Source organism: Armigeres subalbatus, chromosome 2 (assembly GCF_024139115.2).
Source record: "Armigeres subalbatus isolate Guangzhou_Male chromosome 2, GZ_Asu_2, whole genome shotgun sequence".
Classification (NCBI taxonomy): domain Eukaryota; kingdom Metazoa; phylum Arthropoda; class Insecta; order Diptera; family Culicidae; genus Armigeres; species Armigeres subalbatus.
Window position 1 is genome coordinate 174,373,077 of NC_085140.1, and position 25,552 is coordinate 174,398,628.

General features: G+C 39.2%; 1 pseudogene; it reads left to right on the top strand.

Annotated features, from left to right (window-relative positions):
• The first annotated feature begins 17,866 nt into the window (after window positions 1-17,866).
• On the top strand, window positions 17,867-18,743 carry LOC134215514 (chymotrypsin-1-like; annotated as a pseudogene).
• Window positions 18,744-25,552: the final 6,809 nt, after the last annotated feature.

The following is a 25,552-nucleotide window of genomic DNA, read 5'->3' on the forward strand; positions in this document are numbered from 1 at the left end:
TTTAAGATGACTAAGCCTACATCAGTTTAAAATTTTACATTGAATGCAACGAATTAATTTTCATCTCTATAAATGAAGTCATTTCGGTATGGCAGTGTTATAAACATAAGGCTTAAGCTCCGGAGAGGACGATATCGATTTTCGGTCCGGTCCACGATATTTTCGGGTAGAAAGCATTCTCGATTGCCTGGGCATAGTGTATCCGTTGTTGATTCGGTTAACTCGCGATGGACTGTTTTTTTTTCTCTGGTTTTGGGAAGACAGTTAAACACGTGTCCGTTTAGATGAACATGCATATTACTATATTAGAACTGTAAAGGGGATTTTACAAATTAGGCAGCATGCAAATTCGAAAAAGGAAATTAAATCCTAGACGGCAAAAATGTGATGTAATGTGATGGTCTTTCGCTTTGGAAGAAGTAATACGAATGACGAATTTCGCGCCAACTCGACCAGCGGTTGGCAGCACCATCTCAGAATCGAATGAAACTTGGTGGGCATAAAGATATGGTATTTCTAAGCCACTCTGCATACTTAGTTTTTCAAAAATTGTCAAGAGTCATGGGCGTAGCCAAGGGGGGGCAGGGGGGGGCCGTCGCCCCCCCCTAAATTTTGGAAAGATTGAACGGGTACTGAAGTGAATTCCTACAAACATGTGCACTTTACGATCCACTCATATACAGAAATAGGTGGTTGAAATTAAAAAAAATCCCAAAACTTATTAGGGCATCCAGAATCCATAATATATGAAAGTTCAAAACAACTCGAAACATTTCGGGCTCAAAAATTCTCCTTGAAATCCTTCTATAAGCTCCTCTGGGAGCTTCTAAATTCCTCCAGAAAGTTATCCACAAATTCCTCTGAAAATCGTTCGAAAATCCTTCTCATGTAATTGTAATTCCCCCCCCACTATTTTTTTTAGGAAATTCACGAGGAAATTCCTTGAAGATATATTTTCTTCTCTCCAAGATTTACTTCTAGATATTTCTTCGGCTATTCTCTCTTCAGGAAGAATCCGGCATTTCCTTCCAGCCACCAGCAAATAGCTCCCGCAACAATACATACGGAATTTCTTCCCAAAATTCTACCAGAAGTTTCTTTAAAAATTTCTGACTGAAATCCTCCGATTTAGCTCCATAATTTCACTTGTAAATCTATAAGAAATTCCTTCGGAAATTCTTCTAGGAACTTCTCCGGGCATTTCCTCTCGGAACTCTTCCTTTAATTCCTACGGGATTACTTCCAGGAAATTTTCCGGGAATACTTCCAAACATTCAATATCGAAATCATCTAGCATTCCAATCTGGAATTCTTTTGGCAATTACTTCAGAATATCCTTCAAGAAATCCTCTAGAAATATCTTCATGAATTTCTCCTGGAATTCGTCCAAGTATTTCCCCAGAAATTCTCACAGGTTTTTTTTTCTGGAGTTTCTTAAGGTACTTCTCCAGCAATTGCTTCCAGGAATTTCTCCGGGAGATTTTCCACGGAAGTGTACTAGAATTCCTTCCGGACTTCACTGAATTTACTCGGATATCTGTCAAGAGTTCTTCCAGAAATTTCTTCGGAACAATCCGTAGAGATTTTCTTCAGCAATTAATCTGGGAATACTTTCAGGATTTAATCTGGGAATTTCTGCATTTATTCCTACTGGTATCAGATATTTTTTCGGAAATTCCTTTAGGAACTTCTCTAAGAATTATTTCAGGACAGGAATTGCACGGGAAATGGGATTTTGGAAGTTCCTTCAGAAATATATTTTTTTTTTCCTCTAGGGTATTCCACCGGATGTTCCTCTGAAGTTCCACCAGTAGTTCCTTCGGGAATTCAATCAGGCTTTCTTCCAGGAATTCATTTAGCATTTCTTTAGGCATTTATCTACAAATTCCTCCAGAAGTTCCTCGGAGAATTTCTCTGGGAGTTCTTACGGGAATTCCTCCGGGAGGTTCTTTTAAGAATTCTTCCAGGAGTTCCTCCTGGAATTCTTACGGAAGTTCCTTTGGGAGTTCATCCTAGAAATTCTTCCTGTAGTTCCTCCGAGAATTCCTCTAATAATTTCTCCGGAGATTCCTATAGAAAATCCCCCGGGAGTTCCTCCGGAAATTACTCTGGGAGTTCCTCCGGGAGTTCCTTTTCAGAGAAACACCCGGAGAAACTGCAGGTGAAACTCCCGGAGGGATTCTCGTAGAAACTGCTGGTGGATCTCCCGGAGGAATTCCCGAAGGAACTGCCGGAGGAGCTCCTGTAATTTCTCCTGTAAGAACTCCCGGAGGAATTTCAGGAGGAACTCCTAGAAGAATTCCTAGAGGACCTCCCGGATAAGCTCCCAGAGAAACTATCGGAAGAACTTCGGGAGGAATTTCCAGCTTAATTTCTGAAGAAAGCCTAAATGATTTCCTGAAAAAAGCCTGAATAATTTCCTGGAATAGCTTCTGGTGGAACTCCCGGATGAAATGCTGGCAGAATTCTTGGAGGAACTCTCGAAGGAATTTTCTGGAAGAATTTCTGAAGAAACTCCCGGGAGAATTTTCAAAGGAACCCCGAGGAAACTATCAGAAGCATTCTCGGAAACAAGAGAATTCATCTTATAGACAAATCTCGTCTAGCTGAAACCTTTGTTGGGATTTGTAGCTGGACCATCATCATCATCAGAGGACCTCCCAGAGAATTCCCTGAGGAGCCTGCAGAGAATTTCTCGGAGGAGCTTCTGGTGGAAAATCTATATAAATTCCTGAAGAAGCCTAAATAAATTCCAATTTTGCCGAAATTCCCGGAAGAATTTTCAGAGGAACTGCCGATAGAACTACCGGAATAATTCTCGAAGGAAATCCTAGAGAAATTCTTGGTGGAAATGCCGGTGGAACTCCTGGAAGAATTCCAGGAGAAATTTTCGGAGAAACTCCTGGAGGATCTCCCAGTGGAAATCTTGAAGTTTCCACCGGAATTCTTTCAGGATTTCATTGCGAATTAATCTAGGAACTCCTCCGAAAATTCCATTGTTGATTTCATTTTCGGTATAATTTCTGTATAAATTTCCGGTGGAATTTCTGGAGAAATTCTTTGAAATTTTCACAAGAAATTATTCGAAACAATTCACGGAAAATTTTATGGAATTTACACAAGAAATTCGAAGATTTTTCGTGAATTTCTTAGGAATGTTTTCTGCGGAATTTCCACGGAATATTCTTATTCTTAAAAATTATGGGAAACAGCACGAAATTATTTGAATTATTGCAGGAATTCTGAAGAACTTAAAAAGAAGTTCGTGAAGATTTTCTTGGAGTAAATAATGGTGGAATTTTCGGATCAATTCCCGGCAAAATTTATGGTGGAATTCCTGAAGACACTGCCGAAGAAGTTACTGGAGGCATTCCTAAAGAATCCCTGATAGAATTTCGAATAGAATGCCAGGAGCAATTGTCGAAGGAATTCCTGGATAAAGCTTGCATATTGATTCTTCTGCCTATTTTATAATAAATATTATTTCAGAGAGGATTTGTTTAGAAATTCAGATGTATGTTCTAGTTTTGTTAAACTTATGGAAGAATGCAGGATTTTTTATAATAATTGTTATAGCCGATTTAATATTCTTTCTGAATACTAAGTTCGTTAATATTTTTCTAACTTTATTTAAAAATATCTGATGAGCAATAAATCACGCATTTTTAAATCCATTATTGTTTTAATCATTATTGTTTCGATTTGGTTTGGATTTGGTTTCATGTGTTAATATTCATGTGTTTTTATAAAACTACTATAAAACTACGATTTGGAAGACCAAAAAAGTTGCCCCCCCCCCTTCTCGAAATCCTGGCTACGCCCATGGTCAAGAGTAACATTTGATGAGGGCCTAATTTTTTTTCATGGATTTTTTATAAATCGATGTAACTCCAAAATGACAAGACCTACAAAAAGTGTTGTATCCAAATATCCAAAAATAAAATACCGATTTCTACACTAAAAAAATAAAAATCGATATTACGAAAAAAACCTCATCTCAGAAATCGATTATTTTTTCTGCAGATAGGTATTTTAATTATCTAACTTATCTGGGAATAATGTTCCTGTGTCATATTTAAGGAAAAAAGTTTTTCTAACAAAACTTTTTCATGTCAATATTGGGTGAAAATTTATCAGCGTGTTTTATGCCTACAGCGCTAAATATAGGTTCAGCAGCCTATCATCAATCAACGACACATTGTGAACGTATAAAAATTTGTTTAGGAAGCAATTCAGCATAATCTAACAATAATGTGGACCAACATTTGAAAGGGCGTATATTTTCCTAGATTTCTTAAATCAATGTTACACACAAATGACCAGATATCCAAATTGTGATGTTTGATAGACTATTGTAAATTTGTCTGAACTATGAAGTCTGAAACATAAAAGAGCGTTTCGTTCACTGAGAAAATAAATTAATGAATGTAAAGATTAAAATTGGTTTAGCAAAAAAAAAAAATTGGAAGTCGATTTTTAATCAGATAAACATTTTGATTCCAAACGATGAAGCTCGGTAGGTAATTTCATTAGGGGATTTCCGGTAAACGCACATTTAAAGAATAATAAATTTTCCGCATTTTTTAATTTTTCTTCAATTTTATTTGTTACTACATTTAATTCTTATTTCTACTTGAATACTTAATAATTTGTAAACTTAGTCGAACAATTCAAAGACTTTTGGGTCTTCATCTGAGTTGGAATATTTTAGCCAGGATTTTATTATGAGCGATTGGTATAAAAGAATGAAGCTTTTTTGTGCCAATTATAGTTTTTGCTTTTTTGAAAATCATCAAACACTTGTTGAGTACCGTCGTCGGGGTGACAATGGGTCAAATTGGGTGAGAATGGGTCACTGTTTCAACTACTTAGAATGCTTGTAGAATGGATGTATCTGAGGACAAGAAGACAAAAATATAAGAGACCTTTTTAAACAATTTTGCTCTACGCCCTCCATGCTCGCGGTGAGAGCGATGACCCATTCTCACCCCCAGCCCCATTGCCACCCCCGATGGCGGTATTGCTCATACGTGATATAACATAAATATAATTTAGTGATATTTTTGTTTGTTTGAAAACGTGCCCATTCGCCCATTCGTACAACTCCCGAGGAGTCTTGATAGTATTTCCTAATCTTTGGCAAGAGTTGCTCGTTTTGCCATTCGTTTGAGAGTGCCACCAATAGCTTCACAAGGGCCTTTTCCATGCGATGTTGTAAAAAAGTGCCATTATGCTTCTAAGCCATGTTTTGAATTTAAATTACACAGACTTGCAAAGTTCCTTTTATTTTTATAATGTTGCAGCTCACCCAGACAACAAAAGTAATTTTTGTAAAATCGATCGACTATTTCAAAAAGTCAATTAATTTTTAAATTAATAAGTGAACAGCTTTTGTGTTATGGGTCATTACTTTTGATTTATAAAGTTAACGTGGTCTAATTAACCGTTTCTTTTAAAGTAAACTTCGAATGGATGTATTGTTGCCTGGGAATTATTCCAACCTTGAGCAGCATTTTGGATAATGAATGAATAATTTTCAGAGAAATATAACTGTACAAGTGTATTGCTGTTTGCAAACAATGTCATAAGTTATAAGTTTATACATTTTTTCAATAAAATGCGATACAAAATCATCTACAGGCTTTATAACGGTTTCTAAATTACACCGTTCAGTGGTTAGCCTTTGCTGAAAAACAACATCTTCTTTTCCACTATTACAATTAAATATCACTTCAGTTTCGTTTCGGCAAGATTACCCGTTTTCAAAGTAATTATTTTTCTGTAATTGTTTTTAAGTTACTTCGACACAAAAAGTCAAATAAAACATAAACCCTTTTCAAATGTTGGTCCACAATTATGTTAGATTATGCTAAATTGCTTCCCAAACAAATTTTTATACGTCCAAAATGTGTCGTTGATTGATGATAGGCTGCTGAACCTATAATTGGCGCTGTAGGCATAAATCACGCTGATAAATGTTCACTCAATATAGACATGAAAACAGTTTTTGTTGGAAAAACATTTTTCCTTAAATATGTCACAGAAACATTATTTCCAGAAAAGTTAGATAATTAAAATACCATTCTGAAGAAAAAATTTCATCGATTTCTGAGATGAGGTTTTTTGTAATATCAATTTTATTTATTAAACTATTTTATTTTCAATGTAGAAATCAGTTTTTATTTTTTGGATATTTTTCCAAAAAACTTCTGGGAATTTCACGACAGTCCGCCACACAACACTTTTTTGTAAGTCTTGTCATTTTAGAGTTACATCGATTTATAAAAAATCCATGAAAAAAAATTAGGCCCTCATCAAATGTTACTCTTGACAATTTTTGAAAAACTAAGTATGCAGAGTAGCTTAGAAATATTTAAATATAAAATATAAATACCATATCTTTATGCCCACCAAGTTTCATTCGATTCTGCGATGGTGCTGCCAGCCCCATAGGGTTGGCGCGAAATTCGTCGAATACGAAATAGAAGGGCAGAGATTGACGCGATTGGTATGGGTTTTGCGAACTCCATTCAGCTATTGGGCTTCGTCGTCGATATTGTTATTATGACACGCATCTTTGAGAAAATGGAGAGAATCTACAAGGGTTGGACAAAAGGATCGGGACAGGCAAAATTTTATCAAAATTCAAATGCGTGCTACAATAGGTGAAAACGGTTTCACGGATTTTACGGAATTGACCATATCTAAGCTGTTTGTTGTCCGATCTGTGACATCAACATATCAATCAACTCAGGAAAAGCTCTAGTTTCTGTAAGAAATATAAAAAAGGTCAGCATTTCACCCAAGTGACAAATACTATCTCCGGTATCCAGCGGTCTGACCATGGATTTGAACTAATTTCCCAAAACTGTCAGAACCAAAGAAATCGGTTGATATTTCACAGAGTTATGGTCATTTAAATTTTGATAAAATTTTGCCTGTCCCGATCATTCTGTCCAACCTCTGTAGAAAAGAATTTGTACAAAGCATAACTTCTTGGCTATTTAAGAAATTCCTGGAGTAAGGCCTTTTGATCACACGCGTAACCAAAGGTCTGTCGACCTGTTTGAAATATGGTGCAAATAGAATGTGTAAAGATTAACTTTTGGCTATCAAAAACAACAGCCCTCCGACGAGACAGGACGTTTGCGCAGGCCCAATAAGCTGCCTGGAAAACCAATAATTACGAACAATATAAGAGATAATATGACTCGATATAATCGGCAAAGACCTAGGCGAGGAATAAAGGATCACGATTGGAAGCTTGGAATGTGGAACTGCAAGTCTCTAGATTTTGCAGGTTGCGACAGGATAATCTACGATGAATTACATCCCCGCAACTTCGACGTCGTGGTGCTGCAGGAGATTTGCTGGACATGAGAGAAAGTGTGGAAAAGTGGGCATCGAGCGGCTACTTTCTATCAAAGCTTTGGCACCACCAACGAGCTGGGAACCGGCTTCATAGTGCTGGGTAAGATGCGCCAACGTGTGATTGGGTGGCAGCCAATTAACGCAAGGATGTGCAAGCTGAGGATAAAAGGCGGTTTCTTCAACTATAGCTTCATCAACGTGCACTGCCCACACGAAGGGAGACCCGACGACGAGAAAGAAGCGTTCTACGCACAGCTGGAGCAGACATACGATGGATGCCCACTGCGGGACGTCAAAATCAAAATCGGCGACATGAACGCACAGGTAGGAAAAGAGGAAATGTACAGACCGGTCATCGGACCGGATAGTCTGCACACCGTATCGAATGACAACGACCAACGATGCATTAACTTCGCAGCCTCCCGCGGAATGGTAAGATGGTAAGGATAAGGCGCCAGTTGGTTGTTGTTGGGTTGGCGCTCTTGGGTAGATTAAGAAATATTGTTATGGATGTATTGTATATACCTATTGTTGAATAGAGATAACTGCAGCTGCTGGTATTGGACGAATTCGGTAAAATTTTACCGAAATCTCAACAGCAGAACTGTTCGGTAAATAATTTTATTGATTTTCGGTCGGCAACGGTTGACAGTTGAACAATGGAAAAATTACAAAAATCTGTAAAATAATTACCGAACAGTTCTGCTGTTGAGATTTCGGTAAAATTTACCGAATACTGTGAAATGAGTTAAGTGTGAAGGTGTCGTGTGTCTCATCTACAAAAAGGGCGATAAGCTGGATTGTAGCAACTATCGCGCAATCACATTGCTGAACGCCGCCTATAAGGTACTCTTCCAAATCTTATGCCGTCGACTAGCACCAATTGCAAGGGAGTTCGTGGGGCACTACCAGGCGGGTTTTATGGGCGAACGCTCCACCACGGACCAGGTGTTCGCCATTCGCCAAGTACTTCAGAAATGCCGCGAATACAACATTCCCACACATCATCTATTCATCGACTTCAAAGCCGCATATGATACAATCGATCGGGACCAGTTATGGCAGCCAATGCACGAACACGGATTTCCGGATAAAATGACACGGTTGATCAAAGCGACGATGGATCGGGTGATGTGCGTAGTTCGAGTTTCAGGGGCATTCTCGAGTCCCTTCGAAACGCGCAGAGGGTTACGGCAAGGTGATGGTCTTTCGTGTCTGCTATTCAACATCGCTTTGTAAGGGGTAATACGAAGAGCAGGGATTAACACGAGTGGTACAATTTTAATAAGTCCGTCCAGCTATTTGGCTTCGCCGACGACATAGATATTATGGCACGTAACTTTGAGAAAATGGAGGAAGCCTGCATCAGACTGAAGAGGGAAGCTAAACGGATCGGACTAGTCATCAAGACGTCGAAGACGAAGTACATGATAAGAAGGGGTTCAAGAGAAGACAATGTGAGACACCCGCCTCGAGTTTGTATCGGTGGTGACGAAATCGAGGTGGTAGAAGAATTTGTATACTTGGGCTCACTAGTGTCTGCCGAAAATGATACCAGCAGACAAATTGGGAGACGCATAGTGGCTGGAAATCGTACGTACTTTGGACTCCGCAAGACGCTTCGATCGAATACAGTTCGACGCCGTATCAAACTGACAATCTACAAAACGCTCATTAGACCGGTAGTCCTCTACGGACACGAGACCTGGACGGTGCTCGTGGAAGACCAACGCGCACTTGGAGTTTTCGAAAGGAAAGTGCTGCGTACCATCTATGGTGGGGTGCAGATGGCGAACGGTACGTGGAGGAGGCGAATGAACCACGAGTTGCATGAGCTGCTGGGAGAACCATCCATCGTTCACACCGCGAAAATCGGACGACTGCGGTGGGCCGGGCACGTAGCCAGAATGTCGGACAGTAACCTGGTGTAAATGATTCTCGACAACGATCCGACGGGCACAAGAAGGCGAGGTGCGCAACGGGCAAGGTGGATCGATCAGGTGGAAGATGACTTGCGGACCCTCCGTAGACTGCATGGTTGGCGACGAGTATTCATAGACCGAGCCGAATGGAGATGACTCTTATATACCGCACAGGCCACTTCGGCCTTAGTCTGAATAAATAAATAATAAATACATGCTCCTTATTGTAGATAGATTTATTTATTTAGTAGGCACTCTGTGTTCAACGACCGCTACTGTGCCGAGATCTACTGTGGTATTCTCGTCTTTTAGAATCTACACAGAATCTATTTTTAGATTACCTATGGTCCATATCATCGTCCGTCCATATCCTGAGTCCATGTTGATGCTTTGATCCGTTTACCATGTATCGAGTCCGTTGGAGGTATGCCTCCGAGAAGAGGGTCGCAGTTTGTCAGTCGCCGTCAGGTAGCTGTGTTGGCCAGGCGCGTTCCCCAATACGCCATACTACTTTGCTGCACTTCTGGCGATTGATGAGAGGTTGAGGGGGGGGGGGGCTGGTGGCTGGGAGTCGAACCCATGACCATCCGCTTATAAAGCGGACGTGTAGCCGACTAAGCCACGGGACCCCCCCAAAGGTAGCTTTCTTCATGGTCATTTTCGAATGACAGAGAAATTGGCAGCTTTATTCCCAATGCAGGAACAACTAACAAAAACCTGAGGGTTGTTAAAACCTGTGTAAAAGAATTGTATTATTGCGAATTTAATGCTTGAGAGATTTTATTCTTTTCGAAAAGAAAAAAACGCTAAAAAATGCGGCAAAAACACGTCCGTACGTGTTGCTGTCTCGAACTGAGATGACTGACTGGATGAGAGAGATGAGCGGACGAATTGTTTCTTTTACTCATTCTATAGACATATGAGACATGGTCCATAGTGATGGGTTAACACTCCATTCGTGCCATTCATACCTTGTTGTATTTTACCATGAATGCCTTCACGTTCTGGTGCAATATAATTGCCTTCTTTTGTGTGCCAGCAATATGCACTGAGCTTTCAAAGCTTGCTTACATCACATGTTAAAGAATTTGTGATATAAGATTTATAATAAGTGCCTTACTTCTTTTAAGCTTTTCAGTACATTTAAATACTTGTTCGACTTTAATTTATTTTATTTATTTTTAACTTAATCGCTATCACCACAGCGTCGTCGGCCCAAGACAATATCGTGAGGTGATCTAGTGTTGGTGGAAAACGACGTACATGCTACTGGTCAGAGCAAGAAACTGGAGCCGCGCTACAAAGGCCGTTCATCATTCAGAAGGCAGTCAGCGATAGTTTATCTCGCCGATGTTCCAGGGATAAGACATAGCCAGAAACGTACATCGACAATTTTTTTTTATATATCTTTATTAAAGAGATTTTCAGCCCTAGGCTGGCTCATCTCTTGACAATTTTTGCAGCAGAGGACTGTAAATGGGCTCTGATTGATTATCGCCGGACAGATAAAAGCTGTTTGTCCGTTGTAATGTGTAGAGTGGGTTCTGAAAGAACCACCTAATTGATTTTGTTCGGGTACATGTATACCGCGATAAATCTGTATTGAGCACCAAAAGATTAAAATTATGGAAATTAAATCAGTTGAATTTGTAGCACAGAAAGAACACCTCGTCTTTTGATTGTGCGTTGGTATCACGTATTTCCTATACATGTTCGTTCGAATTTCGTTCAAACATTTTACAATATTCAAGTATAATGCATCTATTGATTGTGATGCACTTTGCCTTTATTTTCTGCAAATGAAGCGAATATTTTCATGTTTGTATTGATTTTAAATGCGGTTTCCACGTTGTGCATATTGGAACATTCTCTTAAGGTCCTCTGACAGAATCCAAGTTTCAAAGTGCTCGCGTTTCGGGGCACCACTCGATACAGGCGGCGGACAACTGTCATTTTGTTGATTCAGCTTTGCTGCGTCGCGTGCAAAAAATAAAATGACAGTTGCGTTGCTTCCGTATTGATGTGTGCTAGCCAGCCTAACAATTCAAATTGATTGATTACGATAATTATCATGATGTCACTACGATTCTGTTCGGTGTTCTGTGAAACAAATTCAATCTCCACATGGTGACTAGATCATTTATCCAATCAAATTTAGATGAATTCGTCTCACGGTGTGAGATCTCATTGTTATTACTTTTGATGAACTTCGAGTATAACTGCTCACAATAATTTTCTTTCAGATGAGAATGTTCATCGGCTGAATCATTTTGAATTGAAACTATTAATGATTTTGACGTTCGTTTGATTCTCACTCTTAACGATACTATCAATAATACTTCAATCACCGTACATATATCGTATGTAATGTTTCTAAAGAAAAGTTATGCTAATCTGCTTTAATTTATGCTGCTTAATCGTGCATCTTCGATAGTGTGTTTACTCAGTCCACAATGCAGTAAGGCAGATATTCCTGAAGTGCAACATTCGCTAAAGACTCCGCCTATCAGAAGAACTAAGTTTTGGGTTTTAATAAAACATTTTCTCTTTAGCTGGCTGGTCGCATTTTTGCTGCTGCTTTGTATTGCTTGTAAGGATTTTTAATGGACCAATAGGGCAAATCATTGCAAGGTGGCGGCCTACAAATGCGAACAAAACCTAATATGTTGTTCAATTTCCAGAAATTTTGGAACGCTAAATTCATTTTGAGGTTAAAATTGTTATCCAACATATACTCCTCAAAGTACTTCGGAAGCCCATGCCTTAAAGGTATAAAGGAGATGCTTTACAGTGTTAACTTCAACAAACTACCATAATCAATTTTGGAATCAGTTAATTTAATATGGTGTGAAATCTAAAAATACCAACTAGCTTCGTGAGACTAACGAACACATTTTTGGGTTTTCGGTTTCCACTTTGTGTGGTATTGAACCGGAAGCAAATGTTGGAGATCAACAATGGAGCTAGAGACTTGTTCAAAATAAGAAATCATACAGATCATGTAGAATTACATTAGTCCATGAAGCCTAGAGTACCTTTTTCTTGTTTGTGTTTGAACGCTGCTTCGAGGAAAGTTGGCGCGTATTTTTGTTTACGCCGCAGAATGGAATGGGAAAATGATTCGAACGAATCGGATTTGGAAATGACTTTCGGAAATGGATTGAGCTCATCTCAGTCCATTAGGTCTCGCCGACATTTCTCACCACATGAACGCAGGTTCGTGGTTGCAAACAATCCCATTTGATTTTGCCGTGACAGCTGCTCGTGTTTGCAAACAAACCGTGTAAAAGTGTGAGTGAAGCGTGCGTGTACGTACACGATCGCTGAAAGCCTAATTATGTTCAAATTATTAAGCATGAGCATGATGACCGTGCATTTCATAGTTGCTACTCCGTGATCGACCAGAGCAATCGCAATTGCACGGGAACCAATGGATGGAAGCATGGGATTTGCTCTCCAAGCTCAATGTGCACAGTTCGAGAGCCCTAGTATTTTAGATGGTCGATAACGGCGCTGGCTACGTCCTCACGGTCATTGGGATAGAAAGAATTGATGATGCAGTCACTCGCCCACCAAGAGAATTTTATTGGAATCAGGTTAGGTCCATTATGTTCAAATTATTCTGGAATAATAGATAGTCAAGAGAAGAGAAGTTATGCTTTCTATATTTCATTTCATTGTTTTCCAGCATTTTTTGTTTTCTTCAAATACAAACCCTAGATTCCAATTTAACGATTCTTTTGTTTGTGCGTGATATTTCATATGATTTCTAAAGAAAAGATCCAAAAATCATGTTAGGAATGAAAAATGGGCATTTTATTTCTGCAACTATCCACTCCCATAGCTTTAGAAACTATGCTTTAAATATTGTTACTGCGCTTTTATATTTTACTACCCATTTCAGTAATTGATCTACTACCATGGAAGCAAATCTTGATTCATTTTCAGCAGCATCAGATCTGATCGCTCTGTCAGTTAGACGCAATCTGAGTCAGTTAAAACAAACTTTAGCTGACTGAACAGCCTTCAACTGTCACTTGTGTTGAAGGGACAGCTAATATAACTTGCGCGAGGCGATACAGGCGAGGACATACAGCTTTTTCTTTCTCCAGTATTGAATGGGTCAAATTCAGTATTCGCATTATGCTGAACGGATGCTATGTTGTCCTTTGATGTCCCAGGTTGAGGTTCCGTTGAACGATTAAAGTATCGCTCTGTTGATTGTAGTAATATTGACTTTTGGCCTGGATTCGGGTTTGACTATTTCTGCGAGCAAAGTATCAGCTTGTCGCTCAGGCACAGGTAGCTTTGTATCCTCTTCAAACAACTCAGCCAAAAATCTTCAACAATGTCGTTTTGAAACTCGTTTCCTCCATGATTTATTGATTGTTCCTGAACTTCTTCGGTATTCAGCAATTGATCCAACCCTTATTCAGGGCCAGAGATATTTCTGTGAATGTATAGTGACTTTGATGAATTAAATTCACGTCATACTGTACAAATCCATTCTTCAGCTTACCTGAACACCTCTTTGTCTTCGCTAGAAATACGTTTTAATCCCAACTAATTGAATCTTGGATCCAAATACAAACATGCTTTGAATGGCATGTTCGTACTTAGTTTCAAAAGCCTTGACTCCATCGCCTTCAAAAGTTTATTTGCAGAGTTATTCTTCAGAACCTTCAATTCGCCATGACGTTAGCCCCTATGTAAAACTGTAGAGAGGCACTGATTTTCTGAAGCCGCGTAGTTAGAACAAACATTGGATCGAATGCCTGACAAAATTTTTCAATGAGCTCAGTGACGTGAAAAATCTGTAAATAAAAATAATGTGTAATAACTTCCAAGCGAAGAATCATGGTGAGTATACCAAGTGAAGAGTCCTGATTCTAAGCATACTCAAGATTGGTTGGTCTTTCAAGGATTCCATATTTCAGCAAAATCTGCCAGACATTCCACCGCGTTTCATTGACTTTCAGGAACTGGTTTCTTGTAGAATTTGAATAGATGTTGGAACTCCTTATGACGCATCTTTATGCATATCTTGTTGATCTCGTTGAGTCTGCGTTTGTATGCTCAACATCCCAAACCGCCAGCTGTACAGTATTCTCCACATCTTATGCTCTCAAGTATGTCCATGTCTTCATCTTCCTCTGTATCATCTAATGAAAAATTGTCATTTCCATCTCCATCGACGAAATCGTCTGAAAGTTGATCATCAATCCTTCAACCTCAGGACATTGTTCGTCATCATCGATTACCTCTTCTTCAGAAGTATTCTCAAGTCTTCCTCCTTTACACTCTGCAGTAAATCACGTGTATTTTGAAGAACGCGGACAATGGTTCATCGTCATCTTCTTCACGATGAGACAAAAAGCTTTCAGACATTTGACGGATGCAATCATGTTAGCACCGTTTAATTAACTATTACCACTTGTTCCAAGCCAACACCAACCAATTCCAGTTCTTCTTGCATTACCTTTTGCAAGTTCTCTTTCGTCTGACGTTCAACCATTTCGTGAGCTGTAAAAGAGAATTCAATAGAGAAAATTTCCTTATGCTCTGAATGTGTGGTTGCTAGAATATTTGAAAACAAAATGTGCATAATTTTGACAGAAATGTGATTTCAAGAAGAAGTCCATCTAAGGTCCATCATACAACATATTTTGGAATTCAGTTTCTGGAATGTGTTATTTATAAAATACTAAATGATCGAACGCAAATTATTAGAGATCTTAACATCCTTGGAACATTCAGATGTTATTTGCAGATCGTTTTCATTTTTAATGATCGGTTTTGCACATTTAAAGGTGGAAAATAAGGGCTGCCATCATTAGCTGAACCAATGGGCACTACTTGGCACAAGCCAAGCCCTTCAAACATCACAGGCATGCGAAATAAATGAATAAATAAATGATAGCCTCTCAGAGATTCTCAAAATTTGTAATTTTGAAAGAAATGTTATTTTTCTACTTTTTCTTATTGGCATCTTCTACTTATTCTTCTTATTGGCATCTTCTACTTCTTCTTCTTATTACCTCCCTCACTGGGAAATTGCCGACTCGCTGCTTAGTTTCTTAAGCACTTTCACAGTTATTAACCTCGAGATTTCTAAGCCAATTACCTTTTTTGCATTCGTATCATAGAGCCAACACGATGATGCTTTTATGCCCAGGGAAGTCGAAACAATTTCAAACCAAAATTGCCTAGATCAGCACCGGAATCCACAGCCTCCCTAAGCATGATCTTGCTTTATGAGTCGCATCTTACCGCTAGGTTAGGACCCTTAGATCATGAAATGTGCTCGATATAAAAAAATGAAATCTTATGTCCTATATCTAATCTTCATTCAATGCATTGCATTGATTTATTATTTAATTTATGAAATTCGATTCGATCTGGTAACAGGCCACGATTAGAATAATCAGAATATTCGCACTCGCCGGCATTCTTACATTTTCAAACAAAATGTTTTGGGAGATAATCACCATGCGTCTCCACAAGTTCCGTTATGCGTGGGATTAAATGTTTTGATATTAGATTAAAATAATATTTATTAACAGATGTCGTGGCTACATAAAATGAAAATTATTTCAAGCTGAAACTACTACATTTATTATCATCTATTGTATCCATATCTTGTAAAAATCTACTCCATGACAAAAAAATGGAGTTACTATACATGATTATTTGAGTATGCATAATTGCCCTTGGTGAAAAAGAAATCAAGCAAACATGAAACAACTATGTTTTAATGGGCAGTATAAACCGATAATATTTAATTCTTACCTAGATGCCGTATGCAAAAGCCCGTCCTCGTCGATGTATTGCAAATTGATCCCAAAACAGACCTGCCCTTGCGGATGCCGAATCTATTTTTAAAAAACCATTTTTCCTTCAAGCTTCCTTGTAAATACTTTCCGAAGAAGTACTGGTGCATTGCCAATCAACTCTGCAGATTTTTCTCTTGACATTTTAATGTTTGCAGCAGCCCACAAAGGAGCAACAAGGTTTTGTTCCTCCCAATCTGGGAACCGCAACGGCAGATTGTTCCTGTGCCATTGCACGTACCAAGGAGCACTTGTTTCACGAGGTTTCACCAATAACTTCGACGATCTTGGTTTCTTAGCCGGAGGGTCATCGTTACGATAAATCCGAGTTCTCTAGACACCCGGATGAATGGTAAGCAAATGGCGTTTAAAATTTCCAGGAACGAAAGACTTTGCACATAATGACATGGTTGGTCTTCATCGTGCTAGCATTGCAACGTACCGGACAGTTTTCCATCGCTCCAACAATTTCTTCCACAGCGTTCAGTATCACTTCTCTCTGAAACGCGTTTCGCACTCTATGATCGATTTTCAGACGATTATGAGAATAAAACTCGCGATTGTGTTACACTTTTCGGCGACTAGGTTTGATTTTCACAGCTTGCTATATGGCGAAAGTTTTGACAGATAGATGAACTATAGTGAGGGTGAGTGAACCGTGCTAAACATACCTTCACCGTGAGTGGCAGTTGATCGCTAGAAGAAAATTAACAGCCGTTTCGTTGCCATAACAATAACCTGAGTCACAAGAGGTCTGGCTATCTACATCGTTCAAATTGTCAGCACGATTACTCTTTGATCGATTATTAGCAACCTTGCTTGGATTCTGTTGGAGTGTAAAGATCATATAACTTTGACATAATGAAATTTGTCAATAAGTTAAGTTCTTAAGGGATGACTTAAATTGCCTCTACTGCCTCTATATGAAAAATTGGCTAATGTTTTTTTTTAGCTTTTGTGTACTCATATACAAAACACATACGCACTCATATACACGAACATACAGCCTGCAAATGTTGCTTAGTTCCGAACTGAGTCGATTTTTAAATAACTCTATGGGTGTCTGAGCCAAAATAAATCGTTTTGTAGTGAAATTATAGCCTCTTGATACAATTTTGTTATATGAGAAAAGCAAAAATGATGATTTGTGACGACTTGAAACTTATGCTTTAAAATAGGCGAAAAACATCTAATTGAGTATATCCGAAATTATAAGAAATGCATCTTATAAAAGTTGACATGTATTTTATAGAATTGTTGTTTCTGAAAAGCATCAAGTCATCGTCAACGTAACGTAATACCAGTTGGTGAGTACTCATCTATTAATCCAAACCTTGTCGCAAGACTCTACAGTCACTTGATTTGCTCCAGAATTTATTGGCGCACTCTGGTCTCGATACACTGGATGTATACTTCACGAGTAACTTCCGATATCTATGGACAGACGCTGTTGGATTGGCATTTAATCTATAGAGACATACACTCCAGCGCATGTAGTACTCAGTGCCTACGTCGTCATCACTGCTCGTTGCTTTCTAAATTGATTGCCTGATTTAGCTTAGTTGTTAAACCGAAACCGAAGATTATCTGTCGGATAGTATATTGTGTATATTTTCAAATAGATTGTGGCGATAAGAAAACAAGATGGGTAATCTGTTGTTGGCACAGTTTTCAAGTAACTATATAAATGTCGGATTGGCCAGACGAACTATCATTCATCGAGTTGATTTACAATTGTTGGTGTTCAAACGTTCAAGATGAGCTCAAGAATATTACTCGTGTCTTGTTTCCTACTGGCTTCCGGTGAGTTGGCACAGACGACGTCATTTTCAAAACAAATTTATTCATACTCAAATGTTCTTCAGCAATGGGCGCCTTGTTACCGTTGGATGATAACTATATAAACCGCGTGGTGGGAGGGCACGAGGCCGAGCCAGGATCTGTTCCGCATCAGGTATCCTTGCAAGAGTTGTTCGGTCACTCGTGCGGGGGCTATCATCAGTGATCAATGGGTATTAACGGCCGCACATTGTGTCGTTGAACAAGTCTGACGCAGCTTCGGGTTCTCGTTGAACGAACAGCCTCAAAGAGGGCGTGAAAATACAAGGCATCCAAGTTTGTAGTTCATAGCCACAATCCCACATTCCACAACGATATTGCTTTGGTGAAACTGGAATCAAAACTTGCGTTTAGTGATAATGTAGGAGCATTGAATACTCCGGAGGTTGTTCGGAGAATGCCACCGTAACGCTAACCGGTTGGGGAAGAACCTCAACGAATGGACCAATTCCGACCAAGTTACAGACGATTGATCTTGTAATTACATATGAAGAATGTAAGCGACTCCATGGAGTAGCTCGAAGTCGATATTGGCCACGTTTGCGTTTACGAGAACCGGAAGGTGCATAGTGTAATTGCCATTCAGTGTATCATGTAAATTATTGTGTTCAACTAAGTCAATGTTTTTCTTTCTTACAGGGTGATTCAGGTGGACCTCTCAGTACAATGGCAAACTTGGTGTGGTCAACTTTGGAGTACCTTGTGCTAGGATATCCGGATGCTTACAAGGGTTTCATACTATCACGACTGGATACGTACAAATGTGAAGAATAATTCATAAGTGGTAAAGTGGTACACTGGTAGTAAAGTTAATTTTCTATAAATAAGTTAAGTTTATATAAAATAATAAGATTCGTATAACTAGCATTATCACTTTATTGGTTGATTGTTTACAAAATGTACTTGTTGTTAACCGTCTCCACGCCCTAATGTGTATGAGAGCACCATCAAAGATTGCACCTTCTAACCTTCACCTAATTATTTCAACAACAAGTAATATTTGGCACATCTTGTGGTTCCATTAGACTGCTAATATAATCAATTTTGAGTACAGATGGTTGAACTATTGAAAACAATTAAGTATCAATTGGTTGGAAATCATCGAGCAACTGACTGCAAAAAGTAATTCCAATGGTCGCATCGATAGCGGTTCAGCGGAAATTCTGACCGTTGACTTGGCAGCTGTAGCAGCATACACTCTCCAATTCTGTCTGGGGATGATTTTCAGCCTCCTTAGCCGGGCCCTCCTTGCCGTGCGGTAGATGCGCGGCTACAAAGCAAACCATGCTGAGGGTGGCTGGGTTCGATTCCAGTGCCGGTCTAGCAATTTTCGGTTTGGAAATGTCTGACTTCCCCTGGGCATAAAAAGTATCATCGTGGTAGCCTCATGATATACGAATGCAAAAATGGTAACGGCTTAGAAACCTCGCAGTTAATAACTGTGGAAGTGCTTAATGAACACTAAGTTGCGAGGTGGCTCTGTCCCAGTGTGGGGATGTAATGCCAATAAGAAGAAGAAGAAGATTTTCAGCGGTTGACAACCGTTTTGGAATCATAGTTGATAGTCCTAAAAATGACTGTTGGGGATTCGAATGGTATGATCATGAATCGATAAGGCTCTAATTCTGTTTAGCAGTGACGGGTCTTCATTTTTCCACGCGTTTTCATCCGTATGCTTGGAGGCGTTCTGCAGGACAACATCGTGAAAGACTTTTTCCGCAAGCTGTCATGATAAAGAGCTGACTCGGGAGGCTATACCTTCTCGCATATTGTCCCATTTGGTTTTGTGGATTTTGACTTTTCACCAGAGGCAGTCTATTTTGATGTATACTTTTAGAGAACTTTAACAGATTTCGAACTTTGTTCGGAAAATCATTAAAACAACATCAAGTCTATTTGTCCCGTTGCTTAATTTCTACGCATAATTGTCTTGCGATGATTAAATTCATCATTATGGCGGATTCTGTTTTTTATGAGGCAACACACATTGAAATAGCATTTTCTGTTTAGATCATGGAATCTTAGCATGTTACTGGTTTAATGGGGCAATTTGTACAATACTCATTCTAAGCGACATAATCACTTCAACCACGTGGCAGGTTCATTTCCATAGATAAAGCATGTGGAGAAATATGTCAATCGCAGTAGTCATTCACGAAATTATGCATTGAACTGGGCTGATATGGGCTGATGCTTATCTGATTCTGTTTCTTCACACTTGTATACTGCCGTCATACGCATATTTGTCCCATGTTTGCTGGGATTTACTATGTACATGGGTTTATGTGTATAACGACATATACAAGTTGATAAATGTTATCATGGCTTGTTATGATTCAGAACAGTTTTTGCCTATATTTTATTTTGTTCGTTATGAATTGAGGTGATTTCTGCAAACACTGTTACTGATGCTACTTCTTCTTTGTTCTATAGCTTGCGTAACAGTAGCTGCGGTGGTAATAATAATAATCAAAAGTCAGTGTAAGATTTAGTCAAGTCAAGTACGAGATATTGAAGACAAGTGAGTGGCCCTAAATGGTCGGACTATAGATAGTAGAATCTATAGATGAGCGAAGCATGGCTGAGTCGATTTTTTTGCCCGTGCGCACTGCATATGACGTCACAGCCCTTAACGTTTGCATTGAAATCGTGACGTCATGCTCGTTTGGAGACACGTTTGACAGTTCGTTTGGAACAGAGGATTTATCTTCGCTCATCTATATATTCCGCTATCTATAGTCAGGAACAGTTATGACAGCGACTCTCTGTGGATGCGTGTGCACGCCGAGAGGTCTGACTAGAAGAGGAAAAGTCATGCTTGCTGCTCACCGATTGACACACTGATGTGTGAATCTATTAACACACGCTAGAAGGCACTTTACGCTCATTTCACCACCTTTCCTTCTTCTCTCATTAAAACAAAAAAAAATCTTCCAGCATAGGATGCAATGCTTGTTTTCTCTAGGTTATTTAAATGAAACGATGGTGAACATTGATTGAATTGAGCAACCGGTTCTAAATTGAATGCATACCAAAATAAACATTGACTCAACATCATGGATTTAATACCAGAACAATGATTCAGAGTGTGGCTTCCCAAACAGGAGTCGAAAGATAAAACGTGATTCATACTTTCGTTGGATGACTAAGTACAACAAATTTCAAGCCAATGGCCTTCTTTTGTTTGTATGATACAATGACATTTCATTTCATTTTCATTTATTTAGTCTACATCTAAACAGATAACACTGAATCAACAATTTGACGCCACAATACACGGTTCGAGCATCTCTCCATCCTCGAATACGCCCCTCTCCCAAGTCTTTTTACCTGGTCTCCATCTTGCTGCTCGCTTCACGCCGTCTCATGCCTGCCGGATCGGACGCGAACACCATCTTTGCAGGATTGCTGTCGGCATTCTTGCACATGTCCTCATCGTACCCTTCGGCTTTGCTACCTTCTGGATACTGGGTTCGCCGTAGAGCTGGGCGAGCTCGTGGTTCATTCTTCGCCGCCACACCCGTCTTCTTGCACACTGCTTAAAATGGTCCTGCACCCGTCTCGAATACTCCGAGTGCTTGCAAGTCCTCCTCGAGCATTGTCCATGTTTCATGTCCGTAAGGGACAACCGGTCTATATGGGGTCGTACATGACATTTGGTGCGTGGCGAATCTTTTCAGCAGTTTCTTCTGGAGCCGTATTAGGCCCGACTCCACGATGATGCGCCTGTATTTCACGACAACATTGTTATCAGCCGTTAGCAAGGATCCGAGGTAGACAATTTCTCGACCACCTCGAAGGTATCCCTGTCTATCGTAACACTGCTTCCCAGGCGGCCCTGTCGCGCTCGGTTCCGCCCTCAAGCATGTACCACCAGTCCAACTTTGTTGCTTTACGTTTCAGGCGGGTATACAGTTCTGCCACCTTTGAATGTCGGCCGACAATGTCCATTCATCCAGAAACAAATAAATTGACTGGATCTTGAAATCTATTCCCGGCTGTTACACCCGGCTCTCCATGTCACCTTCTAGCATCATACTAAATACAATGACAATTTCCCAAAAACTTTCAAATCTTACCCAAATGCAATCCAAAACTAAGCGTGTTGAACTTCATGCTAAAGAAGATTAAAGAACAACATAATAAAGATGAGAAAATCCATGTAATCCAAATTCAATCCTCAAATCCAACGCAAATTCAATCCAAATCTAATTCAAACCCAATCTAAATCCAATCCAAATCTAATCCAAACTCAATTCAATTCAAACTCAATTCAAATCCGAACTCAATTCAAATCCAATCCAATTCCAATTAAATCCAAATTTAATCCAAATCCAATCCAAATCCAATCCAATCCAAATCCAAACCAAAATCAATCCAATCAAATCAATCCAAAATCAATCAATCCAAATCAATCAATCCAGAATCAATCCAATCATCAATCCGAATCCAGTCAATCCAGATCCATCCGTTCATCCAATCCAGTCCAGATCAATCCAATCATCCGATCGTCCAATCTCCGATCATCAATCCATCAATCGTCATCAGTCAATCAATCCAAAGATCAGTCAGGTCAGTCCAGATCAGTCAAATCCAGTCAAGTCCGTCAGATCCAGTCAGTCAGATCATCAGTCATCAAGTCGTGAATCGATCGATCAGTCAAGTCGATCCAGTCGATCCAGATCGTCAATCGGTCAAATCAGTCAAGATCCAGTCCAATCATCCAAGATCTCAAAGATCCAGTCAAGATCGTCAGATCCAGTCAGATCAGTCGATCCAGTCAAATCAGTCAGATCAGTCAGATCAGTCAAGATCGGTCCAGATCAGTCCAGATCTCCAGATCAGTCAAGTCCAGCAGTCAGTCAATCGTCGATCGCAGGTCAGTCCAGATCAGTCAGTCGATCCAATCATCCAGATCGTCAGATCGGATCGATCGTCAAGATCCAGTCCAAATCAGTCAATCCAGTCAGTCAGTCGATCGGTCAAGATCCAGTCGATCATCCAAATCAATCAAATCAATCAAATCCAGATCCAAATCCAATCCAAATCAATCCAAATCCAATCCAAATCAATCCAATCAATCCAAATCAATCTCAAATCCAATCAAATCAATCAAATCCAATCAATCCAATCAAATCAATCAAATCAATCCAAATCAATCCAAATCAATCAAATCAATCAAATCAATCCAAATCAATCAAATCCAATCCAAATCAATCAAATCCAATCAATCCAATCAAATCAATCAAATCAATCAAATCAATCAATCCAATCAAATCAATCAAATCCAATCAAATCCAATCAGAATCAATCGTATCAATCAAATCAATCAAATCAATCAAATCAATCAAATCAATCAAATCAATCCAAATCAATCAAATCAGAAAATCAAATCAATCCAAATCAATCAAATCCAAATCAATATCAATCAAATCAATCAAATCAATCAAATCAATCAAAATCCAATCCGTCAATCCAAATCCAAATCAAATCAATCAAATCAATCCAATATCAATCAAATCAATCCAAAATCAATCAATCCAAGTCAAATCAATCAAATCAATCAAATCAATCAATATCAATCCAAATCAATCAAATCAATCAAATCAATCAGTCCAATCAGATCAATCCAAGATCAGTCAAAGATCAATCGTCAATCAAGTCGTGATCAGATCATCAGTCAAGTCAGTCAAGTCAGTCCGAGTCAGTCCAAGTCATCCAAGATCCAGTCAGGATCAGTCAAGTCAGATCAGATCAGTCCAGATCCAGTCCAGATCCAGATCCAAAGTCAGTCAAGATCAAGATCCAGAGTCCAATCTGATCAGTCCAGTCATCCAGTCAAGATCCAGTCAGATCAGTCGATCCAGTCCGATCTGATCCAGATCGATCCAGATCCAGTCCAGATCGAGTCAGATCCAGTCCAAAGTCGGTCAGTCGATCCAGATCAGTCCAGATCAGTCAAGATCAGTCCAAGTCAGTCAAGATCGATCCAGATCCAGTCAGATCCAGTCAGGTCAGTCCGATCAGTCAGATCCAGTCAAGTCGATCAGTCAAGAGTCGAGTCAAGGTCAGTCCAGTCATCCGATCAGATCGGTAGTCGTCAGATCAGTCGAGTCATCCAGTCAGTCCAGTCAGTCGCAGAGTCAGTCAGTCAGGTCAGTCAGTCAGTAGTCAGTCAGTCCAGATCCAGTCGACAGTCAGTCGATCAGCAATCAGCATCCAGTCCATCAGATCAGTCAGTCATCAGATCGATCGATCAGTCAGATCATCCAAATCCAGTCAGATCAATCCAGTCAGTCAGTCGATCGTCAGTCGATCCGATCAGTCATCGATCAAGTCCAGTCAAGTCAGTCCAGATCCAGTCAATCAGTAAGTCAGTCAGATCAGTCAGATCAGTCCAGATCAGTCCAAGTCAGTCAAATCAGCAATCCGAAATCAGTCAGTCATCATCAGATCGTCAGTCTCAGGTCAATCCGATCAATCCAGTCAGTCAGTCAGTAGTCATCCAGATCAGTCCAGATCAGTCCAGTCAGTCAGGTCAAGATCGGTCGATCCAGTCACAGTCATCAGTCAAGTCAGTCAGTCGAGTCCAAGTCAGATCGATCCAATCATCAGATCATCAATCAATCCAGTCATCAATCATCAATCAATCCAGATCACAGATCATCCAATCACATCATCATCAGTCAATCATCAGTCAGTCATCATCCATCAGTCATCATCAATCCAAAATCCATCAAATCAATCAAATCCATCAAATCATAAATCAATCCAAATCAATCAATCAATCAATCAACAATCATCAATCATCAAATCAGTCATCAATCAAATCAATCAAATCAATCAATCAATCAATCAATCAATCAATCCAAATCAATCCAAGTCATCAAATCAATCCATCAATCAAATCAAATCATCCAAATCAATCAAATCCAATCAAATCAATCGAATCAATCCAAATCCAATCAAATCAATCAAATCCAATCATCAAATCAATCAAAATCTCAATCCAAATCAGTAAATCAATCAAATCAATCAAATCAATCAAATCCAATCAATCAATCCAATCAATCCAAATCAATCAAATCCAATCCAAATCAATCAAGTCAATCCAAATCAATCAATCTAATCCGAATCAATCAATCAATCCAAATCAATCAATCAATCAAATCAATCAAATCAATCAAATCAATCCAATCATCAATCAATCCAAATCCGTCAATCAATCCAAATCAATCAAATCATCAAATCAATCCAAATCAATCAAATCAATCAAATCAATCAAATCAATCAAACAATCGTCCATCAATCCAGTCAATATCAGTCATCATCATCAGATCAGTCAGTCCGATCCACGTCCAATAGTCATCGTATCAATCCGATATCAGATCAAGATCATACAGTCAAGTCATCACTAGTCAGTCGTAATCAATAAAAGAGTGATCATATGTCATCAGTCTCTAATTCAAATAAAACCGCACAGTAAGTCATAGTCGTTCATATCAATGTCGGTAATATCATCATGTAGTCATATAGTAGTATATAATGCGTCGCAGAATATAGTCATAGTCGGTATAATATCAAATAGTC